Genomic DNA, 23,377 nt, shown 5'->3' with positions numbered 1-23,377 from the left:
TTTTTAACTGAAATATAACCGGCAAATATATAAGGGGGGGTTTTTTGGTCGTTTTTTTTCAAGATTTTATTTATTTATTTGACAGACAGAGATCACAAGTAGGCAGAGAGGCAGGCAGAGAGAGAGAGGGGAGGAAGCAGGCTCCATGTGGAGCAGAGAGCCCGACGTGGGGCTCGATCCCAGGACCCTGGGATCATGACCTGAGCGAAGGCAGAGGCTTTAACCCACTGAGCCACCCAGGCGTCCCTACACAAAGGTTTTTTTATACGAGGACCAGATTTTAAAAATCTTTTTTTAATTGAGTTTTAGAAGACTACAATGTGTACTTATGTAAGGTACGCTGTTCAAGAAATTTTTACTATAGGGGTACCTGGGTGGCTCAGTGGGTTAAGCTGCTGCCTTCGGCTCGGGTCATGATCTCAGAGTCCTGGGATCGAGTCCCACATCAGGCTCTCTGCTCAGCAGGGAGCCTGCTTCCCTCTCTCTCTCTCTCTCTCTCTATGCCTGCCTCTCCATCTACTTGTGATCTCTGTCAAATAAATAAAATCTTAAAAAAAAAAAAAGAAAGAAATTTTTACTATATAGCCATCCATATAACCACCATTATATGAACAACAGAACTTTTCCAGTACTCTAGAAGTCTTGCTCCTCTCTAGTCTCAACCCCTAAACCCTACCCTGACTTTATCAACACAGGTGAGTTTGACCTCTTCCTGAACTTCAAAATAAAAGAATCATACAGTATATACTCTGTGTCTGCCTTCTTCTGCTCAATATTTTGTTTGTGATATTTACCCATACTTCCTAGGAAGGGCAGTAGTCCTTTTTCGCTGATGTGTAGTATTCCAATGTAAAGCATAGTACATATTATCTGTCCATTTTGTTGTCAATGGACATTTGGATTGTGTCTTATTGGGAGTTATGAAAAAAAGCAGTTACGTTTTTTCAGGTTTCACAACTTATTTTATTTGCACTGTCTCCTAACTTTGTTTTAGACATTTCTATTAATAAAAAGGATCAGACAACCCAGAAAAATACAAGAAAAAAATCTGGTATCTCACCACATACACAACTACCATTTTCATTTTAAGGGTTATGTTTTACATAACTGAGATTATGTTACACATGCTGTTTTTTTCCCCTAAATTAATCCCTTTCCCTTTCAGTTATTTTTTCCCTTTTTTCTCTCCCTCTCCTCACCTAAGCCCAACTAGTAACAAACCTTTATATTTAGTGTGCAACATTTTTCCACCCTTACTAGATCACCTGGATCACTTACACACACATGCACAAATACACATACATTAGGTTTTTGTTGTTTTACAAAAAATGAGATACTTTATATATTCCTCTGCATCGTGTTTTTTTCAAATATGATGGCAATGTCCTCACATCACTGATTACTTTTGCTGTAACTTATTTTTAACAGCTTTATTAAGATATTATTTGCATACCATAACATCTCACCTGTTTAAAGTGTGTAATTCAGAAGATTAAGAATACATTTATCATGATGGGCACTTACTTACAGAATTGCTGTACAGAATTGCTGAATCACACTATATTGTATACCTGAAACTAATATGACACTTCATGTTAACTATACTGGAAATGAAACTTTAAAAAATAAATTGCATGATTCAACGGTAAGTAAAACCATCACCACTCAATTTTAGAACATTTTCATCACCTCAGAACCCAGGACCCTGGGATCATGACCCCAGCAGAAGGCAGATGCTTAACCGACTCCATGCTCCATGACCGGGTACCCAGGCGCCCTGTCATGGAACAGTTTCTAAGACTTATTTATTTAGTTGAGAGAGAGAGAGAGAGAGAGAATCTGAAGTAGACTCCTTGCTGAGCAGGGAGCCCCACACAGGGCTCTATCTCACAACGCTGAGATTACAACCTGAGCTGAAACCAAGAGTTGAGGCTCAACCAACTGTGCCACTCAAACGCCTCGCTCCAAGACTTTCATTTTTTAAGATTTTATTTATTTATTTGCTTGACAGAGAGGAGAGAGAGCGAGACAAAGCACAAGCAAGGGGCGCAACAGAGAGAGGGAGAAGCAAACTCCACGCTGAGCGGGCTCGATCCCAGGACTCGAACCAAAGGCAGACGCTTAACCCACTGAGCTACCCAGGCACCCCCCAAGACTTTTTTAAAATGAACAGATAAATGAGTGACTCTTAAAAAAAAAAAAATTTATTTGAGAAAGAGAATGAGAGAGAAAGAGCATGAGAGGAGACAGGTCAGAGGGAGAAAGACTCCCTGCCAAACAGAGGGAGCCAGATGCGGAACTTGATCCCAGGACTCCAGGATCATGACCTGAGCTGAAGGCAGTTGCTTAAGCAACTGAGCCACCCAAACACCCAAATGAATGATTCTTAAATCAAAATATGCACGTGGAGAAAAAATTATAGTACTTTCTTTTGGCATTGCTCTAGATATAAGCATTATACAGGCTAAATCTGTATGCGTTAAAATATATACATATATACGTACATATCACATATGAAAATATTTCTGATGAGATAAATAAAATACCCCTATCTAAAAAAAAAAAAAAAAAAAAAAACCTAAAGTAAGATATCTTACAATGACAAGATGTTAGATGTATTCCTAGTAAAAGTCAGGGACATGACATTTCAAGTGGGCCCTTCACACTGCTGCCTGGCAATCACACTGTATTTCCCCATTCTGTTCTGTTCTCTTTTCAACTCTCTGAAAGAGGACTATAGGGGCGCCTGGGTGGCTCAGTGGGTTAAAGCCTCTGCCTCTGGCTCAGGTCATGATCCCAGGGTCCTGTGATAGAGCCCTGCATCGGACTCTCTGCTCAGCAAGGAGCCTGCTTCCTCCTCTCTCTCTCTCTCTGCCTGCCTCTCTGCCTACTTATAATCTCTGTCTGTCAAATAAATAAATAAAATCTTAAAAAAAAAAAAAGGACTATATCATGTATTTTTCCCTCTTTTCAAACCCCTAATATAGACTCCTGTTCTTCCTTATCCTCAACCAGTGACCTTATTTTCCTTAGGTGAAACCTTGCCCAAGCCACCACTATCATGTCTGTGCCTATAAACAGCAGACCCCTCAACAACACAAGGTTGACTATGTGGGTCCACTTACTTATATGTGGATTTTTCTCCAATAAATACAGTACAGTACTGTAAATGTATTTTCTCTTACAATTTTCTTAGTAACATTTTTTTTTGTGTAGCTTACTTTAAGAATGTGTATATAATTCATATCAATATACAAAATATGTGTTGGCTGTTTATATTATTAGTAAGGTTTCCTGTCAACTATAGGCTATTAGCAGTTAAGTTCTGGGGAAGTCAAAGGTCATATATGACTTCTGGATGGCATAGAAGTTGGCGCCCCAACCTCTGTGTTGTTCAAAGGTCAACTGTATTCCATCTTCTCTCCTGTTTCTATAACCTCTCCGTACTCCTATTAAAGCAAAGGCTAATCCTTCCACCTGTGCACATAGATCAGGAGTCAACAAACCATGCCCATGCTATCTATGGCTGCTTTCAGGCTATTAAAGTAAAGCTGAGTAGTAGTAACAGAGACTGTTTTGCCCACAAAGCCTAAAATACTTACTATCTAGCCCTTTGAAGAAAACTTTGCTGACCACTATAGATTATCTCTCATCTAAAATGGGCACAGCTGGTTGCAAGGGCCCATTAAGTTCCATGCATAAGAAATAAAGTAAAATCCACACAAGAAACATACAGTATCAGTGATGTATCAGATATACTCATGACCAAAAAAAAAGGATCTTAACAGGGAGAGGTCACCTATAAAGGATGAAGACTGAATGGCATAAGACTCTCGAACAACTACTTGAAACTAGAAAATTATAAGGCAATCCCTTAAATCTTCAGGGAAAGTTTTTCTACCTTAGAATTTTATACCCAAACCAGCCAAATTATTAACCAGGTATTAGCATGGAAGCAAGCTATTTTCAGCCATACAAACATCTCAAAAATTTCACCTCCTCATACATTCTCTCTCTTGAAAGTTACAGAGTGATGCATCTCTCTAAAACAGAGGTATAAATGAAGAAGAGGAAGGCATGGATCTGGAGACCACAGGCTCTGACACAGGCAAAGGACAAAACTCAGAATCCTGAAGGCAAATCATGGGCTAAACCTGGGTGGCAGAAGTCGAGAACCACCGTGTAGATTTGAGCAAAAGCACAGAAAGACCTAAGGTTTTTCCCAATTTTTAAAAAACTGAGCAATCAAATATCTCATGTGCTTAAACATATTGGGACAGCATCTTAAAAAAAAAAAAAATCAGAGACAAATGGGAAACTAAGCAAAACTTTAAAAGAAAAAATTTTTACTCCAAGAAATATCATCATAGTACACTGCAAAGTTCAATGGTGAACATATTACAAGGTCATAATAATGTGAAAAGTGAACACTGCTTTAACCAAAAGCATGATATACTGGGAGACAGAAGAGGATGTTCAAGATGGCCTAAGAATCCTAAAGCACAGACTCAACTCCCATAGTAGCAAGCCAGGAGATAGTATCTAAAATTGAAAAACAAAAAGTATTTTAAACTATGGGAGTAAATATCAGAAAAAACACCTAAAAGTATCAAAACTGATTGCTCTGAGAGCAGAACATAAGAGGAAAGTTACACCAAGATGAAGCAGGGAATGGTGTTTTTCATTTTAAGTACTGTAGTACGATTTTCTTTTTAACTGCAGTTGTATTATTTAAAGGCAACAATTAATGTGTTTGTTTTTAAAACAAAAAAAAAAGGGTTTTGTGTCATTTAAGGTCAGTTAATTCACTCACCACAAATATTACCTAGGTATTGACTATGTGCTAAGTACTTTTCTAGGTGCTAGGAACACAATAGTGCAGGAAAAAAGCCCTTGCCCTCATGAAGCTTATATCCAAAGGGAAGAAAATAATAAATTAACGTATGCTATAATGTCCGCTAAATTAATGTTGTGAAGAAAAATAAAGGTAAGGGTAGAGTGTGATAAGGATGCTACTTCAGTAGGGTTTTCAGAAAATGGGTCCTTCCAAGAATCAGCAAAAAGGAAATCAACCTAAAAATGAAAATGTGTTTTGAGAAAACGTCATGAAAGTAGGATTACAGGAGGGTATCAATTAAGTTCAAGGTGAGAGCTTCATTTTAAGCCTCTCATACTCCAAAGCAAAGTATCATTCAAGAGCCTACACGGGAAGTTCTCAGTAGTGGCACCTAAATTGCTAGGCACCCTTGACCTAAGTCACAGGAACACCTCTATTTTATACTCTTCCTATATCCATAGCTAGCCATTATGTATTAAAGTTACCACATAAATTTATACTCAAACTTTTTTCTATAGAATATGTAGATGTTTGTATTTTAACTATGTAGTTAAAAGTTTTCCTAAATCAAAAGCTCAACAAATTATTCAAGAAGGATTTCAGTTTAATTCCAAGTTACCAAAATTCATCATATCCGATCTTCATTCTCTCACTATGACTAAACACTAAACATTGGGAATAAGAGGCCTTTAAAGAAACAATTTATAGGGTAATGCAAAACATTCACTTTCCTTTCAAAGGACCCTCACTCAGAGGGCTGAGGTAGAGTTTCAACCTCTTGAATTATCTTCTCACTGAAAATTGAGTAACTAAAAAAATGTATTAAGGTTGAAGGGATAACTTTATCCCAAATATGGTTGTTATATAATAGAACCTCATATTCAAAAAGTAGGATTTTAATGCATCTTATTCTCAAAATACTTATACCTTAAAAGTACACCAAAACTATCTTCTTTTTTATACAGCAAAATAAGTGATAATGAATGACAGAAGAAAAGGCAGGCAGGGACAAACCCCAGCCCCAAGAGGAAACCACCCTTAGAAGGATTTTATAAGGAGCCCACCACCTCTCCCACTGATAGGTAGATGACAAAAACCTGATTGGATGACAGGCGCAGGGAGAGTTAATCAGATTAAAACACAGCCTGCCAACAAGCCCATAAAAACCCCTAATTCTAGGGGTGCCAGGGTGGCTCAGTTAAGCATCTGCCTTTGGCTCAGGTCATGATCCCAGGGTCTTGGGACTGAGTCCCGCATCGGGACTGGCACAGGGCTCCCTGCTCTGCAGAATCTGCTACTCCCTCTTCTCCTCCCCCGTTCACAATCTCTCTCTCATGCGCGTGCGCTCTCTCTCTCTCTCTCACACACACACACACACACACACGTGTTCAAACAACAACAACAAGGAAAACACCCTAAATCTAAATGCCAAATCAGCAACCCTCTTGGGTCCCCTCCCGCGGTGGGAGCTTTGTACTATCACTCAATAAGGTTTGCTGCCCACCATTCTTCTTCTGGTCTACCTCTTCATTCTTAACCAGGAACTGGGGGCAACAAAAGAGAAGAAATCCTGTAATAGCGATACTTTTGGATTTTAAATAGGTTTTAAAGTTTAACTCGCAAAAAGAAAGTAAATTCAACTAACTGTTTCAATTAAGAGTAGGGTTTAAAGTTTAAATGTTATTTAGAAATTTCTGGAAAAGCAGACCAGTAACTACTGTACGCACTCATGTTGATGCTCTCCCCACCAAGCTCTACCGTCCTAAGATGGAATACAGTAACAGCTACAACTCAGGTTTGGGATGACTGCTTGCTTACCGGCCTTGTGCTTTCACATCTAAAATAGAGATAATAGTGCCTACAAAGACAGCAGTCCTGGGGGGTGCCTAGGTAGCTCAGTCAGTTGAGCATCCAACTCTTGATTTTGCCTGGGGTCATGATCTCCAGGTCCTGGGACTGAACCCCACAAGGGCTCCATTTGGCAGGAGTCCGCTTGGGGATTCTTTATCTTCCCTCTCCCTCGGCCCGTCCCCTCGGAAGCACACACTCATGCGCGTGCACGCTCTCTAAAATAAGTAGATCTTTAAAACAACAACAAAGTTAGCATTCCTGTCAATGAGAAGTACCCATATATTTAAGTATCAATAATATATATTAAAAAGCTTTGTGATCACAAAGAACTACACCAATAATCATATTTTAAACAAAAAAAGAAAACTGTCACTCTCAAATTTTTCTGATTTCAGAAATAATGGCTATCGAAGTCTATGGAAGAAGAGTGGGACACTGGTCCACTCACACACACAGCCAGAAAAAGAAAACGTGTTTTTTGTTTTTGTTTTTTTAAGACTGTATTTATTTGTCAGAGCACAAAGGGGAGAGGTAGGCAGAGGAGAAGCAGGCTCTCCGCTGAGCAGGGAGCCAAAAGCAGGACTCCATCCCTGGACCCCTGGGATCATGACCTGAGCTGAAAGCAGAGGCTTAACAGGCTGAGCCTCCCAGGCGTTCCAAGAAAAGATGATGTTTTTAAAAATTTAGACTTAAAAAAAAATTAGACTTCCTCATAAACAAGTAAGTGCCAAGAGAGACTATTTTTAGCAAATATTTAACTATGCAAACCAAAAGACTAAAGTTGTTTAACCACATGCAAACTGCACATCATCTGACTTCAGGTAGAATATTTATTTTTAGTTATACTTGGGAACCAGATAACCAATGTATATAAACCTCAGCATATTTCTTAAACAACTGTCTTAATGCTTTTGTTCACTCAGTAATAATTCCCACTCTTAGAAGAAAAAAACACAAACAATATCCTTAACCAAAACTCATCACAGGAGTTTTTACTTCTTAAACTTTAAAACTAACATTAAACAAACAGCATTATCTGACAATGAGTAATAGACTATTTACCCATTTAGTCTTTAAACTCCACCAGAGCACAAACCTGTCTTTTTCTCCGTTGTATCAAAAATACGGAGGCACCTAACTGGCACCAAATATGTACTCAATATATATCTGTGGAATGAATGAATGATGGAATGAGTAAACTGGGATTCTAGACTAAAGCTTAAGTGTTTTAAGTTGCAACAGAACATTTTCACTTATATATATATCCATCACTGGGTACAAACAACCACAGTCTCAATTACAATGACATAATAAACTGAAAAAGACACATACTATGTGTCTATCACTGGTGTGTAACACATAAAGTAAAAGATTCACAAAGCCAGTTTTTTAGTTTTTCCTCAAGAAATTTTCTTTCTTTCTAGTATCAAAATATACACATATATTAGAAAAGGCATGCTGCAATCTTGATAAACCAAAGCTATCTTTAGAGTTTTGTTGCAATATGGAATAATTTAGGTAAAGTGAACAGTATTTCCGGAGTCTACACAAAATATTTTAAAAAGTCAAAGTCCTTAATTAAAGGTTAAATTATGAGAAAAAAATAGATCTTACTATTTCGAAACTATATTGAATTTTAAAAGGGGAAAATAAACCAAGCTTCGAATAAATTACACTGAAATTTATACAAGAAGGTATCTAGTATCCTTTATTTGATCTTTAAGCTAATAAGACAGGTTATTTTCCAAATTTTTAAAGCTAGATTATAAACTTCATACTCACAAAGCCTGAATGAGAGAAGTTACTTTTATTAAGGTAACACTGTTTGGTTAAGTTCCTTCATAATTCTAAAGTCTCCAGTAAGATATTCAGCAGTAACAGTACAGTAATATACATTATATTTATGATTCTACCCAACTTGCACAAGCATAATTATCTGGGTGGAACAGGCTTTATGGCTAGCAAGCTGTGATCTGTGAGTGCAATAATACACATGCATGGATCGAAGTTTCCCAAGATTCTGATGGTCATCTTCAAAGAGACTTAAACAAGAGTAGATCTGACGGGTGAATACAAAAATACAACAAAATCAATTCATAAACACCGGTACAAAAACAAGGCTCTCTACAAAAACTACAAGCGTTGGAGAAGGGAGAGGAAAAAAAAAAAAATCCAGGGCACATAAAAGATAAAACACAATTAATTGCTGCTTGTGTTTCCTACTTTACGGTCTTAAACAGCGGGTATTAGATACTCCTTTTTAGCGCTCTCTTAAACAGGAATTTAGAGTTTCAATTGCCCCTCCTCCACAGTTAACATCAGTGCCCTTTCTTCCTCCTCCCTTACCCCTCCCAGTTCAAACAAATTAACATTTGTACTAAGGTACCTCCTATCAGCTCGCAGCTTCTTCCCAAACACGCCCACGTACACTGAAACTGGCCTGCGTCTACACAACACACAGCTACAGGAAAAGAGCTCCGAGGGGGGTAGGTGGGAGGGTAATTTAGCTCCGCACAGGTTTATGGCTATTTTCCAGATATTAGCTCCTCACGCTTGGCTCGGGTTTCTGCCAAATCACCTCCAAAGCCCGGTGTTTATGAGCCTACCTAAACCCATACTGCAATGGAATTCCAGATATTTGCAGACAGATATCCCGGCTTTGCAAGTGTTTGATCAGATCCGTCCGGAATCTCTTTGCTCCATACGCCCGCTCCCATCCGTACAACAACCCGACCCCCGGCCCCGCACCACGCCGCGCGCCCCGCCCGAGGCCAGCGCAGGACCAGCCTCTCCGGGTCCCGGGCTGGCGGGCGACCCGGGCTGCGGGAGCTCGGCAACAGGTCACCCTGACCGCGGGCGCGGGTTCGCGGGCGGCCGGCTCAGCTGCCGGCTTCGGGGGCGCAGCGCCAGGGCCAGGGGAGGGGGTGTGGCCCGGCTCCGCGGTCCCGGCGCGTTGGTCCCGACTCCAGCTCACCTGAAGGGAGGCTGAGGCGCGGCGGGCAGCCAGGGCAGCGCGGGCCGAGGCCAGGGGCTTTCGCCACCCAGGAGGGAGAGCGAGGCTGCCTCAGGGGGCCGCCGCGCCCCCGGCCTCGGCACCGAGACCGGGAGCGGGGACCGCCCGGCCGCCTCCAGCCTCCGAGAGCGAGCCGCCGAGGGAGGCGCGGCCCCAGGCCCCCAGCGCCCTCCTCCCTCAGCCGGAGCCCTGCAGCCCCCTCTCCGTGCCGAGGACGAGCAGCCCCGGGGCCCACGGCCAGCAGCTCCACACCGCAGCGCCGGAGCCGCCGCCATTCCCTGCGCCGCCGCCGCTGCAGCTCCGCGCCGCCCGGGGGGCGCAGCGCACCCACCTTCCCTCCCCCGCACCGCCCGCCGAGGCTCAGCACCCGGCCCGCGGCCAGAGCACCGACCTGTGCAGCCGCGGCCGTCGCGTCGAAGGATGGGAAGACGACGCCGGCTTCAGGCTTCGTCGTCGCCGCCGCCACCGCCGCCAGCCACCACCGCCTAGGCTAGCGCCCCGCGACCCGAGGAGTCGGCGTCTCTCATTCAGCGCCCGCCGCCGCCGCCACCGCCGCTCGGGGGAGGGGAATGAGCTGGATCCACCCCGTCCGCGCCGGGGGGTGGGGGAGGAGAGCGGACCTGGCGGGAGCGCGCAGGGAGGGCGGGGCGGAGCCGTGCGCGCGCGCACCAAACGAGCGCACGAGCGCGTGCCCCCTGCGCCGCGACCGGCAGGGTCTTCGCCGCGCGCGCCGCGCCAGCCGCTCTACTGCCCCACAAGCCCAACTGCCGCGGGGGACCGGTGTCCGCGGCGCGCGCCGCTTGCCGCAGACCCTCGGCCCCGCGCTCGCGGGAGGGAGGGGCCGCTACCCGCCCAACGGAGGGGCGGAGAAGGGTTGGAGGGCCGACAGGTGGGGCACCCGCCGCAGCCGGCCACCTCCTCCCGCCACGCGGCCCAACACGGTGAAATCCACCCTGGTGTCTGTCGCTTTCAGCGCCGGCACCTCATCTTTAAGGCCGGAGAACAGTCTGGAAACACTTGGCCCCCAGATGAGATATTCCGCCCGCGCCAGGGGTGGTTTGACAATTAGTCGCTGCGGGCAAGTGAGGGGGTTCCGGATGTGAAGAGCCACCCCACTGCCGTAGGAACATAAATTACGGCGATCAATACTCTCACACAGAAAGATTGGGGAAGTGTTAGGAAGTAGGCCTTGGTAAGGGTTATGCAGGGGACTGCCCTTGGCTTCATAAGCAAATGACAGAAATTTGACATCCCCGAGGTCTCAGATGGATGAGTTCTGGGTGAAAAGTATCTTCATGTCAATGTGTGAACAAGATTCTGAAATATCAAATATTTTCTGTGAATGAAAAAGGAATAGATGCGGCACGAACGGTGGAAGGGTGTTGTTTTGGAGGGTGCACTGTATGGGGTGGCCTACTTAAAATTAGCAACATTTGATGCCCTGTGACTGTAAATGGAAGGTTTTAAGTGAGCCATCTTTATACACGCTGTCATTAGACCATTTGGAAATGGATGATTATTCGATGATCCGCAGCTCGCTCTTTAGGCCACGTGCAGTAGGATGCGGACAGAATACTGTGCACTAGCATTGGGTATAAAACACGAGAGGACCAAAATTGTTCCCATTTGGTTTCTTTCCTCCCTTTAATAACCACTGAGCAGAAATGATTAATCTTGTATATTGAAGAATGTTAATTATTTCCTTCTTTGATCTCCTGGTATCCTAGCCCTTTACTCTTAGGGAAGCTAGAATGTCTTCAACCCCTTCCCTTCAACAGGGTTATTTCTTTAAAGCCTTCCCTCCCCCTCTCCACAAGGAGTAGGAAGGGTAGGAAAGAAAAACAGGGGTAGGAAGAGTTTATGGTTTTTGAATGTTATTGCATTTTGCTTTCAAAGACAGTCTTGAAAGGAATCATAATGAAATCACTGGGAGAAATAGAGAAACCAAAAGAAGGAAAAAAACAACTTTCAAATAGAATAGACTTAGAAAAAAGAAAACAGACTATTGGTTAAAAGGGGGAAGTGTGTTAGGTATACAGGAAGTTTTCCCATAGATGTAATTGCTCCAAGTCCCAAAGAAACAACAGGCAAACAGAATTAGCACTTGGAGGAAAAATCCTTCTAGTTATCAAGTTAGGTAAATGTTTATTCTTTTTTAAGTGTTAATAAGAGATTAAGGAAAAGATTGACTATGTGCCAATAATAATACATACAACAATTATACACACACACACATCCCATTTTAAGAAATAAATATTTAGAAATAAGAAAACTGAGGAACAACGGGGAATTCTAGATTTAATGTCTTGGAATTACTTTAAACTTGAATTAGGGTTTCATAAAAATAAATAAGCCTGTGTTCCTACATCTACCAGTAATTTTCACAGTTTACCCTAAGAGCAGTGAAATTTTCATTTGGATTTTGAAGAGAAAAACACATGTGACTCAGGAAGGCAGGCCGTGGATATACTAAATTCTTATTAGAACTGAATTTCTGGTTTGGAATAATTACTCAAAATCTGTTTCTCATGTTGATAACCTCTAAAATAATAGTTTTATTAGCCTTTAGAGTTATGTTGAGTTCAAACTTCTGAAATTGGTGAGATTAAAAATTTATGAATAAAAATATGGAAAAAAATTTATTCTCAACATCTTTTTTTTTGGTCATAGCTTGGGAATTATTTTGGAAAGCTAGTGTCCCTTCCTAATTATTGATATGCAAATGGAACAATGCCTTTTTATATTTAAAGAGGACCAGCAGCAAATTTTCTTTATCAGAGCAACTTTTATCACAGTTAAATTCTGTACATTGCTTTATGTATTCCATTTGCTTTTGCCAGAAGACAAGAAATATGCAAAGTCTTAGTATAACAAAAAATACTAATGTATAAAAGAGAAATGCCATTATATAAAATACAAATCAATAAGAATTCAATATGCTTAAAATCGTTTCAGAGGAATCACCATTATGTAACAGTTTTATTACTATCCATCAAAATTATTTCCAAGGGCTAAGCCAAATAACTCATTTAGATATAGAACAAGCCATTTCAGAGACAAGAGACCACCACGGCAAGAACCAAATCAACAAACAACTCCTCTCATTACTGCTGTGAAAATCAAACTGTCATAGTTAGAAAGCTTATTTCAATAACACCTAATTCTATTACAACCAACATAATTTCTGCAATGACATAGACCTCTATTATTTCTCTAACCATTAATCTCTTTTTTCAAATATATAAATATTGGCCGGACATTTTGAAAAAAGTTATTGGTTACGTTTGCAATGTTCTGATTAGAAATCTAGGCAAAATAGCACACCCAAGATTCACTCTGAGGGAAAGGATATATGGGAGTACTTTGAAGAGGTAGACACACATTCTCCAGAAATCTGACACCAAGGTACAAGGAGAGCCTGCCACCATTCCCAATCAAGTGAGACATGCCACAGACACCAAGAACAAAGATAATCAACAGTCCATTCAAATATGAGTACCAACTGTCAAAAGGCATAAGGCCTAATTCAAGATTGAGCTGTTTCTCACATGGGCAACTCTATGCAGGGAATGGTTTGGCAGGCAAGTATTTACTTAGTGGTGACTAATGTTTCCCCAGAACAAGTCCTGGGGGCCAACTAGTATATAAATAAATGTTTGCATGAACTAATAATTTTCAATATTAAGTTTAAAGATGATTTCAGTGAAGCCTCACTTACCTGGACAGGATAAAGAAGGTGCAGTGAGGGATTGAATATAATTAGATAGTCTAGATAACAGAGGTTTTCAGCTTAAGCACTAGAAACAATTGAATTTAAACCACACGTATTGATTTTTTTCCCCTGAAATAGCACCAGTTTCTCTGCCTTAAACTAATAAAACATAGTATAGTTTAACCTATTCTTAATGACCCAGAGGTATTTTATAATCAAAAGCAATAATACCAAGATGTGAGTGGGAGTTTAGAAGTACTTGGTATCCTCCACCATACAATAAATAATTGTGGCCTACAATGTTCCTGAATTCTTTTGAGTCTAATTGATCTGGATGGTGTGCATTATTGCCTTCCTGATGGTGCTACACCACTGCCTGCATACATGTATCAACACACCTCCCTCTGAATTGTCTTACCACATTAGCCTGGGAAACCAAACAACCAATATTTTTAATGTATGTATAAGATAAGAGGAAAGAATCACAGAATATACTAAAACAACTCCAATATGTGTGGAACATTTACTTAATCGAAAGGCCATTTGACAACTTTCATGCTTTCCTCGATATTTTGGACATTTGGGTTTACCAGATAAGTGAATCATTATTGCATTCTACTTCCTTTATATAAATTTTGGGCATTGTTCTCCAAACTTAAAGGAAGGTGGGGATTTTATTAATAATATTTGTCTCAGGAGTTTCCTTATATATCCTGCATCCAAAATAAGGTTAGAATTAAAAACCCCAAGAATTCATAAATCTGTATCAGTAATAAATAAATAAATTGAGTGGAGAAGAAGGGAGTACTCTTGTTTATGGTGGAATATTGAATGCCAATATGTAAGTGTGGAGGGAGTGCTGGAGTTGGACAATCTCCATTTTGCAAACATTGTGGCAAAGATTGGGCAAGACCAAAACCATCAATAGATGCTAAATGTAAGGAGACATTTTGATGAGGAACAGGGTATTTGCATCATCTCACAGTTCTTCCTATAGACTTCCTATTAGTTGGAAGGAAGGAAGAACACTAATTATACGCTAGAGAAACTGGACAAAATCTTGACCAGGTAATCAAAATTAATGTCATGAGTGAGGGGACAGATGGACATTGTCTGCCATGAGATGTGATTCCCAGAGGACACGGCACCTAAGGAGGAAGTTGAATGAGGAATCTGATAAATATCAGATTCCAAATGAAGAATATTCTAGGTCTTGGGATGCCTGGGTGGCTCAGTGGGTTAAGCCTCTGCCTTCGACACAGGTCATGATCTCAGGGTCCTGGGATGGAGCCCCACATTTGGCTCTCTGCTCAGCAGGGAACCTGCTTCCCCTCTCTCTCTGCCCGTCTCTCTGCCTACTTGTGATTTCTCTCTCTGTGTGTCAAATAAATAAATAAAAATCTTAAAAAAAAAAAGAATATTCTAGGTCTTGTTTTTTAATAGGGGAAGGTGGCTGTATTCTTCAAAGATGTCAGTATCACGAAAGACTAAGGCTATGAGCATATTCCAGCTGCAGAGTCATGATAACTAAATGTAATACGAAATACTAGACTGGAACCTTTACTGGGGGTGGGAGGAAATAATTCTATAAAGCACATTATTGGCTTACTTGGAAAACAGGTGGTAGAATGATTAGATCAAAGTATCAATGTTAAAATCACCGAAGTGGGTAACTATACTGTGGTTATGTCTCTAAATGCTGTGGTATTAAGGAGTAAAGGACTAGGAGACATGCATGTTGAGAAATATATATATAGAGACAAAGAGAGAGAGAAGAGAAAACATAATAAAACAAGCAAAGCATTAACAATGGGTGATGCCAGGTAAAGGGTATTTAAGTGTTCCCCGAAAATGTCTATAAAATTTGAAATTATTTCCAAATGAAAAGCTTTTTTTTTTTTATTTTAAAAAAAGCAGCAGCAGTAAAAGCAATCCAGAGACTCTAACATTATAATTATTTTAAATGGCCACCTTACTGCCAAATCCCACAGGCTTTGTTGACTCCTCCCCTGAAATCGTCTCATCTCTTGGGTTAAAATAATAGAAACAATGCATTTTATAATTGAGGAGTCATCTAACTTTTTATTTAATGAATGAGGAAACTGAACCTCAGAGATTCAAGATTTACCTAAAATCCTTTAACCAGTTAGCAGGATGGCACAATCTTGATTCTATTTCTGTCTGTAGTTGCTAATCTGCTACTGCTGAGTTTCTATCATTTTCCCTCGTTCCCCTTTCGCACTCTGAGTTTCCTGTGGGCCTAAATTCTCTATCTACGATCATACAGGGGGCTTATATAGTCTTACCATTTCAGCTACCACTGCTTCCCTGGGAATTCTTTTTTTTTTTTTTTTTTTTTTAAGGCTTTTTTTCACAGAGAGAGAGAGTAGGCAGAGTGATAGGCAGAGGGAGAGGACAAGTAGACTCCCCACTGAGTAGGGAGTCTGATGCAGACTCAGTCCCAGGACCCTGGGATCATGACCTGAGCTGAAGGCAGCCGCTTAACTGACTGAGCCACCCAGCTGTGCCCCCCAAGCCCCCTGGCATTCTTACCTTGTCTTTGGTCTGATTGCCTCCATGACCTCTGTATGAGGACATTCCATCACCAGTTCAACCCCTACATGTTTAAAACTGAAATAGCCACAGAGGAACAAATTAAAATGACTAGTAAAACCTATGAAAGTAAGTCCATCCTTACTGATAAAGACACATTAAAACATATCAGATATGTTTTGCCTCTAAGACTGCCCAATTAATAAAATCTATATAATAATTCTGTTTTAGCCAAGATGTGGGCAACAGGTTCTCTCATACTCTGATGGTAGGAGTATAAATGAACATATCTCTTTGCTGGGCAATTTGCCAAAAGCGAGGAAAGATTTACATGTACATACCCTCTGACCCAGCAATTTCACACATAGATGCTTGTCCTACAAAAGTGCTGTGACACTGTTCAAAGAAATACACAGGACTGCTCGCTAGATATTGTCTGTAAGAGCAGAAGTCGCAATAGTAAATGTCCCTCCATATGGGGGTGGGTAAATGCAAATATATTTTCTTACAATGAAAAGATAGCTCTATGTAAACCAATGTGGAAAAAACCCAAATAAGTTCATGAAACCTATGTACACCAGTGTTCCATTTCCTTTTCTTGGTTGGTACATACATAGAAATCAGCCCGGATATCTATGCAAACAAAACCAGCACAGTGGTTACCCCGAGAGAATGGAACGGCGGGTAGAGAAGGGGACTCTCATTATTCTATTATATATAGTTCCATTGTTTGCTATTGTTGTTTTTTATTAGAAGTATGTATGCCTTTATAAAAGCAACAACAACAACAAAGGTGTTGTTTTTAATCTGAAATATTTTAATTTCTTAATCAGCATTTCCGTCAACACCACTCTTTTCATCATTCCTTTTCTCTCCTAGGCTTTAGAATCACCATAGACTCTCTTCTCTCCTTTATTATTTATCCATTTAGTTCTGTTCCTTATAATTTTTTGCAGATTTTTTTTTGCAAATATTAGACCAAACTATGTACATAAAAATTACTCCTACTTGAACTCTTAGATTTAGCTACTCTCCACGCCTTTTTTTTTCTTTAAGATTTTATTTATTTACTTGACACAGAGAGAGATCACAAGCAGGCAGAGAGGCAGGCAGAGAGAGGGGGAAGCAGGCTCCCTGCTGAGCAGAGAGGCCCAATGCAGGGGCTCGATCCCAGGACCCTGAGATCATGACCTGAGCCGAAGGCAGGGTCTTAACCCACTGAGCCACCCAAGTGCCTGCCTTTTTTCTTTTTTACACACCTACTCCTACACCATTGTTATTGTGTCACACATCTTCCCCACCCCACTCAAAAATCCCCAAGTTGTTCCTTGTGGTTTACCAAGGTGATATCCAGGAACTTCCATACCTCAGTTTACCCTACTAATCCACCTCACCATCACTCTACATCCTAGCCAGCCCATCCTCTGCTTTATTCATTCAATAAACAAACACATATTTCCCCTCACAAGCACCAATTATGGACCCACTCCTATCATTGCACTTCAGCACACCTTTTGCTTGCCCTCTCATGTGTCCATTCTCAAACTCTTCAGGGTCTGACTTCAGACCGGCCTCTGCCCCTTCCATGAGGATGTGCCTCTTGGCATTTCACACTGACATCTCCCTTCTCCAAACCCCTACTCAGATTATTGTCGGTATCATTCTCTCACTTTGAAAATGTATTATATCCCGACTTATGCTTTTACCAATATGTGCATTTCTTATATTCTCCAATCGATGGACGCTCCTGGAGAACATAATGCAATCCCTCTCTCCTCTCACTCTCTTGCTCTCTCTCCGTGGATTCATGTTTATTGAGCATTTACAGTAGACAGACAACACATTAAATGCTTAACCTGTGTCATTTTATTTAGTCCCACAACAACTGTGAAAGGTAGATATTTTTACATTTGGAAATGGGGCTTAGGGGCGCCTGGGAGGCTCAGTGGGTTAAAGCCTCTGCCTTTGGCTCAGGTCATGATCCCAGGGTCCTGGGATCGGCCCAGATCAGGCTCTCTGTTCAGCAGGGGAGCCTGCTTCCTCCTCTCTCTCTGCCTGTCTCTCTACCTACTTGTGATTTCTGTCTGTCAAACAAATAAAATCTTAAAAAAAAAAAAAAAGAAAAGAGAAAATGGGGCTTAGAGAAGTTCAATAGCTTGTCCAGGGTCATGCTGCTAGGCAATGACAAAGTTGGGAATTAAATTCAGGCAGGCTGACTCAGTCTCCAGGCTGTACTGTCTCCCTATAAAACTGTGCTTCTTATATATTCTTGTCAATTAACAGCACTATACCATGTACATTAATGAATCATGGAAAATACTTGTTAATTATAATATACTTTATGCTAACAATGAACAATTTGACATGTGATACCCCATTTATATTTTTTTTTCTAAGATTTTATTTATTTATTTTAGAGTTGGGGGGTAGAAGGAGAAGGAGAGAGAGAATCTCAAGCAGACTCTGCACTGAGCACAGAGCCCAACTTGGGGCTTGATCATGGCTTGAGCTGAAGTCAAGAGTCAGCCACTGAGCCACCCAGGGGCCTCATAGATTATTATTCTTAATTTAAAAATAGTCTTCTAGAGGCACCTGGATGGCTCAGTCAGTTAAGCAACTGACTCTAGATGTCCGCTCAGGTCATGATCTCAGGATGGTGAGACTAAACCCAACCTTGGGTCCTGGCTGGACGTGGAATCTGCTTGAAATGCTCTCTCTCACTCTGCCCCTCCCATTCCCTGCTTGCATGCCCTCTCTCTTCTCTTAAAGAAGAGCAGTGTCTCGGTGGCTCAGTCAGTTAAGCATCTGCCTTTGACTCAGGTCATGATCCTGGGGTCCTAGGGTCCTGAGATTGAGCCCCATGTCAGGCCCTCTGCTCAGCAGGGAGCCTTCTTGTTCCTCTCCCTCTGCCTGCCACTCCCCCTGCTTGTGCTTGCTTTCTCTGTCAAATAAATAAATAAAATCTTTAGGGGGAAAAAAAAACAGTCTTCTCTAGAATTTAGTTTGGTTATAGTATCTTGTTCAAGAATCCCAGAGCAAGACTGCTTTCAAAAACCTAAACACTTCTAGAATAATGGGAAAAGTTAAATGGAAAAAAATGGCTTTAGGTCCAGTTCCTCATTTTGTCCACCCAAGTGTATCAAAAAAATACATTGCAGGAGATAATTTTTTACCATAGTAGTGCAGTAATAAAATTGGTTATCACATTACAGATGGGAAAAGCTTACTGCATAACCACTGAGTCCATTTCCCTGGAGATATGCAATTCTATCTGTGGTTTCACATTCCAGAAAGAAATATTCTTACTCCTCCTGGAAATTAGTAACATAAGCATTTTAAAGTATTTCTGTTAGATCAGCCAATACATTTTATGTACTTTTTACTTTATTTAATTGAGATTTCTTTTCACAAGACAGACTTTCTTCATTATGACTTAATCCTGCAGACACAAATTTGAAACTCACTGTTGAATACTGGCAATTATATCTGTCTTTGAAAGTCTCCGTATCTGTAACACAGTAGTTATTATTTAAGAGTATTTTACTGGAGAAAGTACAGTGGTGGCAAAATTAGTTACAGATTGACTTTTAGACTGTGACTCCAGTTAGAAAACATGACTTCAAAAATAAAAACAGCCTGATATGTCAGTTACTTTTCAAAAAAATTATTTTAAATTTACTGATATAAACACTACCAGCACACACCCTGAAGCTAAAATAAAACCACTTTAAAACTAATGGGCTTTGGGCTGAAATATCAAAACATAAATATCGCTTATGTTTACTTACTTATGTTTCAGTATTTTTCTTTCCTGTCAACATTATTAATTTTGAAATATTAACCACAAGAGGGGCAGGGCTTCTGATAGATTAAAAACATATTTACTGACCACCTTCTAAACATGGTGAATGGAATATACATGTTTATATCTGTTACCTCCCAAAACTGCCCTAAAATTCCAATAAAGAATGACAAGAATGGGAGAGGAGAGGATAACAAAATTTTGGAAGATAGGAAAAAAAGGATAAGTAGATTTAACTAAGCCGAGAAAAGTTAAATTAACTGTTGAAGGGGAAGGCAGGAAAAAGTCAGCTGATTCGCAAATTAGAATTCTAGAAAGTTGAGGAATTGGAGACAACAACAGGGACTGAGGAAAGTGAGGATGAAAAATGCCTTTAAAAATGGAAATGGAGGGGTCCCTGGGTGGCTCAGTGGATTAAGCCTCTGCCTTTGGCTCAGGTCATGATCTCAGGGTCCTGGGATCGAGGCCCACATAGGGCTCTCTGCTCAGCAGGGAGCCTGCTTCCCCCTCTCTCTCTATGCCTGCCTCTCTGCCTACTTGCGATCCCTGTCAAATAAATAAATAAAATCTTAAAAAAAAAATGTAATGGAGGCTGCCTGAATGGTTCAGTCCATTAACGTGATTAAAGCTCTGCCTTCGGGTTTAGGTCATGATCTTAGGGTCCTGGGATTGAGCCCCATGTGCTTCTTCCTCTCCTTTGCCCCTCCCCCTGCTTGTGTGCGTGCTCTCTCTCTTTCACATAAATAAAAATCTTTTTTAAAATGGAATTGGAGAAAAGTCTGCATAAGAATCAGTTGGATAGGGGCGCCTGGGTGGCTCAGTGGGTTAAGCCGCTGCCTTTGGCTCGGTCAGGGTCTCAGGGTCCTGGAATCGAGCCCTGCATCGAGCCCCGCATCGGGCTCTCTGCTCAGCAAGGAGCCTGCTTCCCTCTCTCTCTCTTCCTGCCTCTCCGTCTACTTGTGATCTCTCTCTGTCAAATAAATAGATAAAATATGAAAAAAAAAAAAAAAAGAATCAGTTGGATACGCAGCCCCTATCCTGCCTCAAGCTGCCACCCCTCCCTATCATCCCAGAGGCAGAAAGGACTTCTGTTTTATAGAGAATTAAACCAGAGAGCTTGAGGTGAGGTATCTGATTTTTAAATAAGAACAATGAATCAAGGCCCACCACACATTTTAGGAACAATGAATCAAGGCCCACCACACATTTTAGGAAAGTTTCTAACATGAAAGGTGAAGCAAGGGGAAATTTTTTAAAAGTTGAAGCAATATCTATAGTAAAATACAATATTGCATTTGTTAAATAAGACTAGGATACCATGAAAAAGTTACAAAGAACAAAGAAAAGTTTCTTACAAATTAAAAATGTAACAGCCAGTATAAAGATGTCAGCAGGAAGTTAGAAGATAAAATTGAGGAAATTCCCCAGCAAGTAAAAGACTCTAGACACAACCGTGTTATAACTCTACACTGAGCTTAAAGTGTGGGCATACCAGTGCTATTATAAATTTTTGATTGGAAGAAAACTGGTAAAACTTCTACAGAGGGCAGTTGGGCAATTTCTTTCAAAATTAAAAGTATATACTCTCTTTATTTTTTTTTATTAACATATAATGTGTTATTTGCCCCAGGAGTACAGGTCTGTGAATCATCAGGTGTACACATTTCATAGTACTCACCATAGCACATACCCTCCCCAGTGTCTATAACCCAGCCACCCCATCCCTCACCTCCCACCCCCCAGCAGCCCTCAGTTTGTTTCCTGAGATTAAGAGTCTCTTACGGCTTATCTCCCTCCGGATCCCATCTTGTTTCATTTTTTTCCCTCCCTAGCCCCATTCCCTTTATTTTTTTAAAGCTATATTTTAATTTTTATTTTTTTAAAATCTTATCTATTGATTTGAGAGAGAGAGAGTGAGCAAGAGAGAGCATGAGCAGGCAGAGGGAGAGGGAGAAGCAGGTTCCCTGCTGAGCAGGGAACCAGATGCTGGGATCATGACCCGAGTCAAAGGCAAATGCTTAATGTTCTGACCCACCCAGGCACCCCTATACATTCCCTTTAACCCAGAAATTCCATTTCTAGGAATTTTATCCTACAGATAAACTCATTTGCATATAAAAAGATGTATATGCAAGGATGATAATAGAGGCTAGCAATATGCTAAAGGTCATCAACTGGAAACAGATCCCCCCAAAATTACATTACATCCATCACTAGAATACTGCACAGCCAATGTACTCATAGGGAATGAATTCTAAAGTATACTGAAAAAAGCAAGATGTGGAGCAATTTGCTTATACACAGAGGGCACATTGCCAGTAGGATAGACCAGGAGTGACCATGATGATTCTCCCTGTCAGGGGAACTGATAGCTAGGGGTCCTGGCGAAAGAGAGACTAACTTTCCACTGTTTGCCTTTTGGGGTCTTTACATTTTTTTTTTTAAATATTGATATATATTTAAAAAATATATATTTTTTTAATTTGAGAGAGAGAGCAGGAGGGCAGGTCAGAGGGAGAAGGAGAGAGTTTCAAGAAGACTCCACAGTGAACATGGAGGCTGTGGTGGTATTTGATCTCATGACCCTGAGATGATGAACTGAGTCAAAATCAAGATGTTCAACTGACTATGCACCCAGGCACCCTATGTATTTTACATTTTACATCTACTATTTTAAAAATTATTTTTAACCTACTGAGTTCATTTATCATTACTTATATATCATATGTCATTATATATATACCTCCATTTATTGTTAATTTAAAAAGTCTTAATTTCCAATCAAAATAAATTTTGTATTTCTCCTCTAAATCATTCCTGAATCCATTAGCAATTTTTTTTTGGTTGAAATGTCCCAAATTAGACCCTGTACTATAATAAACAATGCTGAGTATAATATTCTAATGACTATATACACTCTACAGTCTTTGGTTTTTAATTATAGGACAATACTGATGGCATATGGTATCTTTTCATATTTATAGTATGTATACCTCTTTACCCATACTTCTTTTTTTTTTTAAGATTTTATTTATTTATTTATTTGACAGAGAGAGAGAGCAGAAGAAGGGAGAAGCAGCAGGCAGAGGGAGAAGGAGAAGCAGGCTCCCCGTGGAGCAGGGAGCCCGACGTTAGGTTCAATCCCAGGACCCTGGGATCATGATCTGAGCAAAAGGCAGGCACCTAACTGACTGAGCCACCCAGGCACCCCTGTTGTATGTATTTAAGATACATAGTTTATGTATTAAGAGTCTAGCTGTCTGCCTTGTCTGTTTCTTTTTTCTTTTTTTTTTTTTAAGATTTTATTTATTTATTTGACAGAGAGAGATCACAAGTAGGCAGAGAGGCAGGCAGAGAGAGAGAGAGAGGAGGAAGCAGGCTCCCTGCCAAACAGAGAGCCCGACTCGGGACTCGATCCCAGGACCCTGAGATCATGACCTGAGCCAAAGGCAGAGGCTTAACTCACTGAGCCACCCAGGCACCCGTGCCTTGTCTGTTTCTTAAACCACTGGGAATTATTCTCTACTTCTTATACCCAACCATTGGCTACCTAATACATACATAGACTATTTTCAAGCCTCCTTACTAACAACTAATCTTTTATTTATT

The 23,377-nt window shown here is 40.8% G+C and overlaps 1 protein-coding gene and 1 pseudogene across 3 annotated transcripts in view; one reads left to right on the top strand and one right to left on the bottom strand.

Moving 5' to 3' along the window:
* Positions 1-10,249, bottom strand: part of RALGPS2 (Ral GEF with PH domain and SH3 binding motif 2) — a 153,825-nt gene extending 143,576 nt beyond the window's left edge. For all 3 annotated transcript variants that reach the window (XM_032862575.1, XM_032862577.1, XM_032862578.1), the window contains exon 1: positions 10,093-10,249. The gene's annotated coding sequence lies outside the window, so the exon portion shown is untranslated. The remainder of the gene's footprint in view (positions 1-10,092) is intronic.
* Positions 9,289-10,190, top strand: LOC116870644 (annotated as a pseudogene).
* Positions 10,250-23,377: the final 13,128 nt, after the last annotated feature.

This window comes from Lontra canadensis, unplaced genomic scaffold (assembly GCF_010015895.1).
Source record: "Lontra canadensis isolate GAN:19392208 unplaced genomic scaffold, GSC_riverotter_1.0 scaffold24, whole genome shotgun sequence".
In the NCBI taxonomy this organism is placed as follows: Eukaryota; Metazoa; Chordata; class Mammalia; order Carnivora; family Mustelidae; genus Lontra; species Lontra canadensis.
Note: the sequence above shows the minus strand (reverse complement) of the source record. Positions and strands in the feature narration are given on the sequence as shown.